General features: G+C 42.2%; 1 protein-coding gene across 5 annotated transcripts in view; it reads left to right on the forward strand.

The window, feature by feature from the left end:
• KCNJ6 (potassium inwardly rectifying channel subfamily J member 6) overlaps positions 1 to 13,024 on the forward strand; it is a 236,916-nt gene that overhangs the window by 170,168 nt on the left and 53,724 nt on the right. The gene's annotated exons all lie outside the window — the stretch shown is intronic.

Here is a 13,024-nt window from a genome sequence, read left to right on the forward strand (position 1 = left end):
GAAGTCTCCAGCTGGAGGCTCAGGGTTGGTTTATATAACCTGAAAATGCATGGCCAACAGCCTGGCCCCAGATTCTTCATCAGTCCATAAGCTGATATCCGTCATCCCTTCAAAGGAACGCCATTGGTCCCATGTCTCTGTCTCCCTGTAGCCAGCAGGCAGGGTCATAACCTCTAACAAATGTCTCTCACGGTGGTAGAAACCTTTGCAACAGGTTTGGTTTTTTTTTAAATACAGCCAGCAATGAAAATGTAAGTAAAAGGTTTTGCATGGAGCTCAATGATATGAGTTGCTCCTTTCCATAGAACAAAAGGAACATGGACCTAGTCTGAAAACGGCTGTAAAGAATGACAGTAATTCCTGTAAAATCCTAAATAAGTGCTGCAGATGTGAAGGGGGGCTGTCTGTACCTTGAGCCTGACTTCGCGTGTGCTTGTGAAGCAGTAGTTGTTGGGGACGAGGTAGGAAAATGGGGAGGAAACAATTTAAACAGGGAGATGTGTCATTTCCCACAGACCAGAAACTTCTCCCACTCGGCTGAGCACAGGGACTTTGGACGCCTCTAGTGGTAGCCACTGAGATGCAGCCTCTGACCACTTGTGATGCAGTTTTAATATGAGATTTCTCACTGTAAACTCTCCAAACAGGGCGTGAGGGAGGGTAGTGGACAAGCCTTGTTACCATTGCATCTCTGAGCTCAAGAAGCAAAAGCCACTGGAAATACGGACCCTCTGGTTACTGGTGTTAATCTGAGCTTTAAATTGCAGGAGCAGAGCATTGTGTTCCCTCAAACCAAAGGCCACTCAATCTAGAAAAATAAATGAATCTAGACTAAGCATATTATCTTTATGACGTCGCTGGGTCGGCATTCTCCTTAGAGCAGACGTCTTTCTGGTGACAGCTTGTAATGAGTGAACTTTTCCAAAGGAAGGAATATTGTTTTCTTGGTAATTAGCAGTAATACTTGTCTCTGAGCATCCAGCAGCCTTTCTACTACTTTCTTAGAGAAAAATGGGTAGGTGCCACCAAAAAAAAAAAAAAGTCAAACCATTTACCCCTGGGGAAAAGGCAACCACTATTAATTTTCTAACTTCCGGAAAGTGGAAGGAAGAGTGTTCTAGAAAGTTCTTGGTTTGTCTGGAAGTTGGACATGTCTTAATCCTTTCCTGATGGGATTCGTACAATTCAGCACTTCCAGCACAGCTGATCTTTTCAGAGAGACACTTTTTCTATGTGAATGAAAAGAATAATTGGTATTTATGGGCGTTAAACAGGCCCTTAGGGGGGGAGAAATGCTTCAGTGAGTCAAAGCCACAGGAAAAAAATGAATGTGGGCCTAATGCACACTGAGGAAAACAAATTCACAAAGATCTAAGTATTCATTGTAGGGCTAGCTGGGAAGTCGGGAGCCATGAAAACAGCAAACTGACACAGAACAATTTCTGCTTTACTCATTTCTGCTTTCAGTCATGTCTTAGTTGACTTTAAACGATTATCAGTGATCTCAGTTAGCAGGCGTCTTGCAAGGGTGAGCCCCACGCGACCACCTGGATGCAGGGCCCCCTGCTCGTCACGCACGTTAGGGGCACACAGAGATCTGAGTTACCCTGCAGTAAGCTGGCCGCCAGAGTCCTTCAGTCTCCTGGGTCTCAGGCTTATCACAGACCACTTGGTTCTCCGTTGACACATACTGTTCCAGTGCCAGTCGTACTGAAGCACCCTGCTTTGCTGCATCACTCAGAGGCAGGCTCATTTTTAGAAAATGAAAGTAAGATCCTTGAAGGTAGGACATGCATCTTGCCCACCCGTGATGCCCTGTACGTCCTGGACCGAGTCCTTCACTCAGCGAGTTCTCTGACCTTGTGAAAGACTCACACCCACACAAGACAGACCCATATCCTTGGTGGATGGCTTCAGTCTGGTCCATCCCAGAGCCAGAAGGGTGTGTACAATGACCTCTCAAGAACCTTCCAGTCATGTGATTCTATTTTTGAAAATGAATCAAACCCTGGAAAATTCTGCTACCAGCCACCCAGACATCTGGGAACTGGCCGTGTCTCATCCCACAAATGTATTTTTAAAGGGGGCCCTTTATGTTCCTGACACATGGGTGATTTTGAGATAGTGGTGTTTACAGAAGGGTTCGTAGCTACGTAAACAAACACGCTCAGCAGCTGTGGCGAATGTGCGTTAAAATAGTAAAGCATTCATATAGACTGTTATTTATAGAGGGCAAATTGGCCTAGAGGCTAGATGACAGCTACACAGAGCTGGGCCCGTTGCCAGCAAGCTCCTCACTGTAGTCTTTCTGATTGACGAGCTTCCATATTTACCCCCAACGATTATGCAACTATGACAAGCAGCCCTTTCCAACTCCTCAGCAAATGTGCCTTGTTAGGATGAATCCTATTAAGCTTTTTATTTTACATTTTGTATTATGGAAACTATAAAACTTATACAATAGACCAAATAGTATAATTAACTCCCGTGTACCCATCATTTGATTTCTATAACTGTCAATTCATGGCCAAAACTTGTTCCGTCTATATCACCACTCACTAACTGCCCTCCAGCATCATATTGTTCTATCTGAAAAAGTTTCTGAAAGAGAAGGACTCTTTTTAAAACGTAATTATACCATCATTGTGACACCTAAAATAATTAATGATCATTTCTCCAGATTTAATATCTACTGTGTTTCAATTTCCAATTGTCTCTTAAATGCCTTTTTTCACTTTTTAAAAATCTGATTGTTTGAATCAGGATCCAAATGCGGTTAATATTCTGTGCTTGGTTAAGGTCTCTTTTAAGCTTCTTAATCTGTGAATTCCCCTTCCATCTCTGGTTTTTTTTAATGTTTGTTTTTCTCTTTCCTTTTACATTTTCCTCAAAGAAGAGAACTTCTGAAAGATTTAAATACTGCATAGAAAACTGGAGAAAGTGGAATGTGGGAGGAAGCCAATTTAATGAAGATATACTAGATTACACTTTATGGATGAGGAATTAGTACTGACTGCCCAAGTTGGCATCTGTAAGTTACCAAGGAGAAGGGAGGAATGTGCATCAGAAGTGGGTGAAGGCAAACCGGAAGTGGGTGAAGGCAAACAGTCCTTCACACAGCAAAGCTTGGTTTCATTGCTATGGTGTTTCCCCGAAAATAAGACCTAGTGGAACCATCAGCTCTAATGTGTCTTTTGGAGCAAAAATTAATGTAAGACCCAGTATTATATTATATTATATTATATTATATTATATTATATTATATTATATTATACCTGGTCTTATAATAAAATAAGACCGGGTCATATATTAATATATAAAAATAAGACTTGGTCTTATTTTACTATAAGACCAGGTATAACATAATATATTAATTTTTGCTCCAAAGGACACATTAGATCTGATTGTCTGGTTAGGTCTTATTTTCGGGGAAACACGGTAGGATAACATTATTCAACTTAAAGAAAATTTAATCATGTAAGTCACGTCACAGATCACAGCATTTTTTAATTAGAAGGAGTCTGTACCCAACTCTTACTTTACAGATGAGGAAACGGAAGCCCAGCCAGACTAATGCCTTGGCTAAGGCCAAATAGCCACTGGGAGAACAGGAAGTTGAAACCCAAGACCCCTGATGACGTTGTTCATCCTTCACGTTTAGGGTTCTTTGCATCATGAATGCTATTAGTTCATGAAGAGTCTGTAGAGAAATGTGCCCCAAAGAAACAACTGATGTATAATGTGCAGAGAGGGCTTTCTTCTCTTTTCTTCCACTGTTAGGTCCTCTTTTTCTTTAAGGTTTCTCTATTGGTCCCCAATGTTATCAATTCACTTTAAAATGCTTGATGCATTCACACAAATTTTTAACAACCATATATTAAGCAGAGATATGCCACAAAAGAGTCCTGAAATTGAAATTATGTAAGCATTGTCTACAAAAATACCCCTGGAAGAAGATGATGTTTCGTCAGATCTGGTTTTGAAGCGCCATCTTTCTTTGCTGTAATCAAAATGCCACTTCACTATAATAGGGGAGAATACGAGATCACAGAGTTTGAAGAGTTTGAAAAGATGGCATTTGTCAGATAAGATGGTTGAAGGTTAGCACTACCGTTCTCCTAAGCTGTTTCTAGTAATGATACTTCATAGCCATTACGTTTTTCAAATCTTGTTTTCCCCTTTTGATAAGTATTGCTAATCCCTCAATTGGCAAGTCATTTTCTCCAGATTTACTGTTTTTCTCTTAAGAGTTATAACCCCAATTAACCTAGCCTGTGAATTAATTGTTGAGATCTGAAATGCTAAGCACTTGGGTTAAAATCTGGTAAATCTCTATAATAAGTCATCTTTTTTTTAAATTTTATTAGTTTCAGGTGCACAAGACAAAGCAATACTTAGACGTTTATCATTTATATCCCGCACACTGTGTGATCCCCCTTCAAAGATGTGTGAATTTATTTTTCCTAGATAGAAATCTACCATTCATCAAGAAATTCAACTGTCCCTTCTTCTTTGAGCATTGGGTTCAAGTGATCTATTCCAGGCTTCCTTCCAAAATGGCCACCTCAATGTAATATGGCCTGGTAGCATCGTTAGCTGGATAAAAACTGATGACACATACTCCCCAAATATGGTAAACTTTTTGTGAGCCTCAGCAGCTTGGGGACACTGTGTTCTAGTTCACCCAATGTCCTACAAATCCGAGGTTGGATGCTATAGAGCACAGAGAGTTTTAAAATTTCCACCATCTAGCTCTCCGAAAGGAAGAATACTGTAACTCTGTGAAACTCTCCCATAACTGAGAAGGCATTTAAGCTCCTATAATAGGCAATGTATCAAGGTCACCATATATTATTGTGGTTGAAAAGAGCAAAATACTGGATAATTATAAAATTTTTTATTCTTAAAACACTAGTTCCAGAAAATTCATTGTTCTTACTTCTCCAAATGGGCCATGAGATGCTACTAAAATGAATGTTCAGTAGACGTCAGTGATGGTTACCCCCTTGGGTTTGCATTTAGAATTTAGAATTCAAACCCAAGGGGGTGAAAAAATGGACTAGTCCCTAAACGTTAGGTCTGACTCGAGCTCTAAAGGCAATATTCATGTTGGGAAGACACTGCACCATTCACATCAAGAGAGGAGTATCAAATAGTGGGAAGCCTTTAATTAACATATCTTTAAATGGAGTTTTATTATTTCCTAGGGCATTCAGTAATATAAGTAGTGACAGCATGTTGCCAGTAAAGCAGTTCTACCGAGCAATTTCTAATGACCAGAAGAGGATCATTGGGAAAAACTATAAATTACAGAGAGAGAGAGAGAGAGAGAGAGAGAGAGAGAGAGAGGTTCTTCTTCCCCAGCTAAGTACATGCTTACTCTTCTGTCCTACACCGACCCATTCACAAATCTTGTTTGTTATATTATTTGGTATACACCTCTTTTAAAATAATAATAATAATAATAACCTCTCTCAGCTATAGCTCAGTTTTTCTGTGCTTCTTCGCATCATTTAGTGTCAGATCACCTGGGTTCAAACTACAGTTGCTTTACTCCCTGCTTTGCTCAACCTCTCTATGCTGCAGTTTTGCCACTCAAAAATGGGAACAAAAATGGTACCTACCTCACCAGTGAGCTTTCAACTTCCCAAATTCTATTAGGTCATTTCTTGCTCCCACTGACTGGACAAGGGAAAGGCAATAAAGAGTAGAGCTTTATGAGGATGAAAAGCTAGGCAGGCAAAAGAGGCAATCCCAGGGAGTGGTGCCACCAGAATGATAAATGACTCTCCCCTGAAAGCTCTCTGAATAGTCAAAACGGCAAATGTTAACCTGCGATAGCCAGTGCAAGAAACACACACTCACTGCATGAGAGTAAATGCCAGCCTGGCCTCTGCCCCAGTTACCTACCGTGAATTGTAAGTTGATAGGATCTGAATTAATGGCCATCACTGGATTGAGAAAAGACTTTGCATTCCTATTGATAGTAACGTTTCATCATTATCATTTCTGCCCAAAGTGGACATGAATATAGATTATTCTCAGGTCTTCCAAGGCAACTGCTTAGTGAGGATAGAACCATAGTCTGTATTTGAAAACATCTCTATGATCCCAGATCCCCTCCTAGGTTTTTCATGAGAACTGTGACGTGTCCGTTGATCCTTCAATTTGAAGAATGTATTTTTGTGCTGCTAACTCAACTCAACTAAATAATATTTACTGACATAATAAGTCCTTACAGATACTTCTGCTTTAAAGTATAGATGTACTTCAACGAAGGGGACAGCAAATGTGAATTTCTACATAGCCAATTCCATTGTTCTCTGTTTACTAAGAGTGATAAATATACGGTAGCAGCCTGCTTTGGCTAAGCCATGTTGCAGTAACAAACAGCTCCAAGGGCTTAACACACAAAGGTTTATCTCTCATTCACAGTATTGTCAGCTGGGGCTCTGTTCACATCCTGCATCCTCCAGCACGCAGTCCAAAGCAGCAGCCTAGGTAGAACATGCTATTCTCGAGGCAGGGAGGAAAAAGAGAAACGGCAGAATGCCTTGCTTCTGCTCACCATTTATTAGTCATAGCAAGTCATATGGCAGTGCCTGATGTCCACGGGAGGGGGAAATACAATTCTCTCACAGGGACTTGAAACACATGATTAAGAACAGAATAATGCAATCTACCACAGGTACCTAAGTGATTCTGAAAACCAGTAGACTGAGTTGAAAACTTTTTGAAGTTAGACTTTAAAAATGTGTGGCAGTCATTGGTGTTGTTCACCAGATATGTCCGGCTTTCATCCTTCCACACACATACATTCACATTTTCCTGGTCCAGTCTTGTGGTTACAATTGTCCCAGAAGTATAAGCATAAGCCATGATTATCACTCTGCTGGAAACCTTGGAAGGTAATATGCATGTTCCCTTCCCACTTTTATGGGTCTTATAGAAGCAGATGTCACAATGACCTTTGTCATCCTGGACCTTTGACTGGCTTTGAAGAGTAGATCTCTGCCAAGTCACTTGGGACATGTAACATGACTGAGAAATAACTTCACACTGGGTTAGCCCTTGAAATGTGGGTTCTTTGTTACCACGGTAAAAAGCTAGCCTATCTTGTCTGATACAAGGTGCCATGCTAACATTTTGACAAGCTGGCTATTGTATACTGCTAATAGCCCAGACTCACCATGAAATGAATTTGTGGCTACCCTGTTTCCCCCAAAAAAAGACCGAGCTGGACCATCAGCTCTAATGCATCTTTTGGAGCAAAAAGTAATATAAGACCAGTATTATATTATATTATATTGTATTGTATTGTATTGTATTATATTATATTATATTATATTATATTATATTATATTATATTATATTATATTATATTATATTATATTATATTATATTCCCTGTCTTATATTATAGTAAAATAAACCATGTCTTGTATTCATTTTTGCTCCAAAAGACACATTAGAGCTGATTATCCAGCTAGGTCTTATTTTCAGGGAAACACGGTAGTTATTCTGCAGAAATTCTCCCTCTTTTAAATTCTCTTTATGCTTAAGACTTAGAGGTCAGACAGTCTGACCTCAAATTTGTCTCCACTCATTATCCATGTGACTGGGTGTATCACATTCCGATCACAAAATGTCATCTTCCATTCTGAAAAATGGGAATGATAGTTATATTTACGAAAGGATTCCATGAGATAATACATGGAAGTCATATATCGTGGGACCTGGTGCACAACAAGTGTTCAGTAAATGTAGAGAGTGAATCAATAATTCTATGAACCACACGATTCTCATCCATCATTCATTAGGTGTCTATTGGATGCCTGTTACTTTATTAGATGATTTAAATAGATTATTTTCAATTCTCAAAACAATTCTGAAAGGTAGATACCATCCTGTTTAACAAATGAGAAAGTTGGCTCTGGAGTGGGGAGTTGGGAGAGTAACCTGACCAAGGTCACCTAACTGGTGAAGTGGCAAAGCCAGGATTCCATCTCAGAGCTGCCCACTTTCCCAACCCGTCTGCCTTAGTGTCTCTCCAGAGGAGGCACAGTACACAAAGGCATGCTTAAAGTAGTGGTTATTGATTAAAGTTTATTAGTGCACAGACAATTATGGCTCGATGATATATTCTCTTTTGATTACTAGCCTCGGCTTCCCCATCAGGCTCACCTCACCAGACCACAGAAGACAGTCTGCTCTTGCATAACAGTTGGCATTGAGTCTCTTGAAAGGGCACCTACTGGCTCATACTCTCAGATTGTGCCCAATTAGTTGTTATCAGGTGACTGTGCCAGTGGATGCTCTGGGCCAACCCATCCAGAGCACCCTGGTGTCATGCCAACTACCACCCAAGGGGAGCCAAACAGCCAGCTCACAAGCTCTGAAGGGAGGGGAAAAATAAAGTTTAGCATTGAAAGGGAGGAATCAATTTTGATTCTGCGAGACAGCCCTATAGTAATAAAATATTTAGGCTTTGCCCAGCCTAGTAATCGAACCCGGTTGGGGTTTCTAGCTGCAAAACATCTAAGACCCTTTTTGGGGTTTCAGCAGCATCATCATCATTTTTCTCTGGGGCCATCCTTAGAAGTTTTTAATTAAATATTTGCTAAGTAAATACATTTCCTCTTACATTTTCTCAAGCGTATTTTATACAGGGTAAATATTAATAGAAATCTGTGACAGCTGATGGATAAAGGAGAAGCCAATGCACAATGACATGAGAGAAAAACACCCAGTGGAGAGGGCCGAGGAGACGAGACTAGAGATTGAATCTAAAACAGACTAGTGCTACATTCACATTGGAGGAAAATTAAATTAATACAACTCGGAGAGCTAAGGTAGTAATAAAGTATTAGTCTTTTATTTGGTTTAGCTACTTGGTTATGTATATTGTCTGTCTCCCCAAACAAAGTTTGAAAAGGTGTGCAACCTAAGGAGAACAAAAATGATGCTGGTCCATGATTCTCGCAGAAACTCTTAAGAATCCACAAGCTCCAACATGGGACAAGAAAGATGTCCAAACACCTCTCTGGGTCTTTCCAGTATGATTCCATGGTGTTCACCCAGAGGGACCGGGGCATGGTCAGCCTGGCCTACACGAGCAAGAGATCACATTCATTAAGCCTACAATAGATGGGTCATGACTACATGTGAGGAGGCAGGGAATTTCACTGGCCATCAACAAACCAGACCAAGAGCAAGGAACGGCAGGGATGTTTCCAAGACAACTTCACAGCCTCCACTGCTGTAGGCACCTGGCAGCTGGCACAGAGCCACATGTTTGGTAGATGGATTTGCAAGAGCCTCACCTGTGGCTCAAAATGCCTGTTCCTGACATTGAAAAGGATACCTGTGGGCACCTCAAGTTCCCATGTCAGCAAAGCAAGGTGTCCTCCACCGCCACGATGAAGGAGAAAATGGCACAGTGGCGTTTCTTTCCTTGAGTTCAGCCTGATGCATGCTCAGCCAGGTAGAAGGGGGCATCTCAGGAACAATGGCCTGGGAAGGCGGTGGCCTGGTGGGCAGGAAACAGAGAAGGTGTTAGACAAGAACGTGTTGCCTTCTCACATGAGCCGCCCTAGGGTCTCTTCTTACGAGAAAACAAAATTCATAGGTGGATCCAAGGAGTATGCATTTAAATTAAATGTTTAGTCTGCTTTTTGTTTTTCCATCCACCAAACTCACGATTTCCACTTTCTCCTCTCTCTTCAATCTTCCAGCTCCTTCTTAGATAACAACCTAGCTTCACACTTAGTTGAGAAAATAGAAAAAAAATCAACATGCTACATTACCTTTTCACACAGCCAATCTACGACCCCACCTGGGCCGTAAGCACTGTCTGTCTTCCCTCCTGTTCCACCCAAGACCAACTCTGGGTCTTATCCCTTGGCCTTACTCAAAGACTTTTAGTCTGTACCATATCGTTTCTTTCCTCCATCATCAGTTTTTTTTCTTAATAGTTTATTTCCATCAACATGAAAACATTCCCTAATATCCACCATTTTCAAGCACAAACGAAAACAAAACTGTACTTCTCTGGGTACCATGTCCCTTTCCAGTAATGTCCCATTTCTCAACTCTCCATTGCCACTTTTTCACTTCCCATGCCAAATGGGCTCCCATTGCCACACACCCTTGAAACCCACCAACAGTGTCCGTCCTGACAACTCCACAGGCCACCCTTCTGCCCCTGTCCTGTCTGGCCCCTCCATGTCGACACAGCTGACCACTGCCTCCTTCCCCAAACTTTCCTTCCTGGCATTCATCACGACTTCTGCTTTCTCTCCTTCAACGAAAGCTTTTTTCCATCCTCCTCTGCAAACTATTTCCCCAAAACCCCAGAGCCCATTCCATCTAGAATCCTAGTCTCCATTTTCCCTCTCAGTGACTTCAGTCAGACCCTTCTTTTAATGACCATCTTTTTTTGCACATGACATCAAATTTCTATCCCTGGTCCTAACTTCTCCCCTGGGCTCTGCACTCAGAAATCCAGTTGCATACTGGGAATGCCTGTTTAGATGACAAACAAGCTTGTACCACCAATGTGGCCAAAGCAGAAACTAGAGATCCTAGAATCCCCTAGAATCTGCTCCCCTCTCCGTCTCCCCACATTCATGAATGTCATCATCAGCCATGAAATGACTTACGTCAAAAACTTCAGCATTATTCTCAAGTCATCTCTTTCCCTTAGCATCCAGAAGCTCTACAGAAATGACTTCCAAAATGTGTCTATCTCTATGGCTACCACCCCAGGTTAAGTTTTCATAATATGGAGGTGATGGCATTCACCTGTGTCTCCATGCTTTACACTGACCCAACTACCAAGGTCCATTTTGTACACAGCAGCCAGAGGGTTTTTAATAAAATGTGAACCAGAGGAAATCATTCCTATGCTTAAAACCCTCCAATGGATTCCCCCTGCACTTGGAAAATCCAGATTCTTTTCCATGCCTCCTAGACCCTCTGGCCTGGCTCCAGCCTGTTGGTCTCCGGCCACTCTCCCACCTGACTCAGCATGCTACGGCCACATGGCTTTCTGCATCCTGAGCTCTGTGCTCAGAGGTCTTCTAGAATCACCCAGTAGAAACCTGCTCCCAGCACTGAGCATCCATCATGCTGTGTGGAGCTTGTCACCAGCTGATGTCATTTTGCTGACTTGCTTATTCCCAATGAGAATGTAAGCTCCATGCGAGGAGTGCCTTGCCCTGCTCTTTGCTACACTCCCAGAACCTGGGACAGTTCTTGGACGACAGTAGGCACTGGATAAATATGTAGGTGCAGAATAATTCATCAGAGAATGAATGAGTGAGACACCCTATATGGTCACAAACCAAATTGCTCCCTTAAGCACTAGAGAAGGTCTAGAGTCATTTAAAATTGTGGGGGAAAAAATCAACCTGGTCGTGGTCAGCCTGCAGCCTCTCCCTCCTGACACTGGGAATCACTCCAGGAACACGTCCCTACCACCCCTTCTCGGTCTCCTTCAAGCCTCCCTTTTAGTACCCACCATTGTAAATCTTGGTGGCTCCCCAAGGCTCTGTCCCTCATTTCATTCCCTACATCCTCCCAAAGTAACCCATCCCTGCCTCTTGGCATCAACTCCCATAGGTGTGAAGGTTGTTCTCACAGGTACAGCCTGACACGTGCCTTCTGAGCTTCAGACCCAGACAACTAACTCCCCTGACCATCACCACCTAAGTGGCTCTCAAGTCCCATAAATCTACCTTGTCCTAAACTCAGATCTGCTCCCTCTCCTTGACGAATGGAACCGCTAGTCTCCCAGTCGCCCAGGTCAGAAACTTGGCTGTCATCTTGTGCTCTCCCCTCTCTTAGGGACTGCAGCCTTCTCACTCCCAATCATTTCCCTAAGCCTTCAAGGCTGCTAGCCCATAGGGCTCTTTGGTGCAAATGAGGAAGACACGTCTCTTCAAAACACTCTACTGCCATCTGCTGGGAATTGGTGTAATAAATCTACAACTCTGTACCCCACACTTAGATGTGGCGAGTTGTGTAGTGTACAACCTGCACAACTGTATATAGTGGCCCTGGCTAAGTTTGTCCATTCCATCTTGTACTTGTATCTACTAGCCCAATGTTCTCTTCTCTCCAGCATCTTGGTCACTGCACTGGTTCACACCACCATTCCTTTCCCTTGGACTATTACCCTGTTTCCATATTCGCTATTTATAGACTCTCGTTTCTGCAGTTTCCCCTCCTCGCAGTTGTCAGAATAAACTTCATAACCTACAAACCCCATCCCCTCAACACCCCCGCTCAGACATTCTCCGTAGTCTCTGAGTAGCTGAAAAAGAAAGACCAATCTCCTTTGCATGTCACAGTCACACCACCTGTCCAGGTGCCCTGTCACTTGCTCCGTGACATGTATATGCTGCTAAAATTCCCAAACACACCCTGGCCTGCACGCGTGCTATGCCATTATCTCTATAGAATATCCTCCTCCATCCGCCTTCCCGGCAACTGCTCCTCACCCACCAGACCTCCCTGCAAACACGGCCCCCGTGAAACCTTCCTGGCCGTTCCTGCAAACTCAGGAGTGCTCCATCTCTGCTTCCCCTGAGTTTCTTCAACTCTCCATAATGTCTTACTGCATTGAGGTGATTGACCATGTGGCTGGGTGTCCCCAACACACTCTATCTACATTTTTGAGGCTAATAATCATGGATTTTATTACTGCTATTATTATTCTTCTTAATTTTAGTCCCAGCAACTAGCACAATCTGGCACATGGTAGGTGCTCAATAAAAGCAATGACTACATAAATGATTTTTTAAAAAGCAAGATCTGGCCTTTCTAAATGTGTCTCAGACTCTCTGAAGCATTTCCTTTTCACCTGGCACCATGTTATCTCAACTCTACTGAGAGCCAATGGCTACATCTGCCTTCCCTGTGAGGCTGTTACATCATTTAACTGAAAAATTAAAGGCACATTTTGCTAAAAAATAAATAAATAAAATAAAATAAACCTGTTTATTCTACAGGATCTAATATTC

The sequence above is a fragment of the Rhinolophus sinicus genome, linkage group LG01 (assembly GCF_036562045.2).
Source record: "Rhinolophus sinicus isolate RSC01 linkage group LG01, ASM3656204v1, whole genome shotgun sequence".
Lineage (NCBI taxonomy): Eukaryota > Metazoa > Chordata > Mammalia > Chiroptera > Rhinolophidae > Rhinolophus > Rhinolophus sinicus.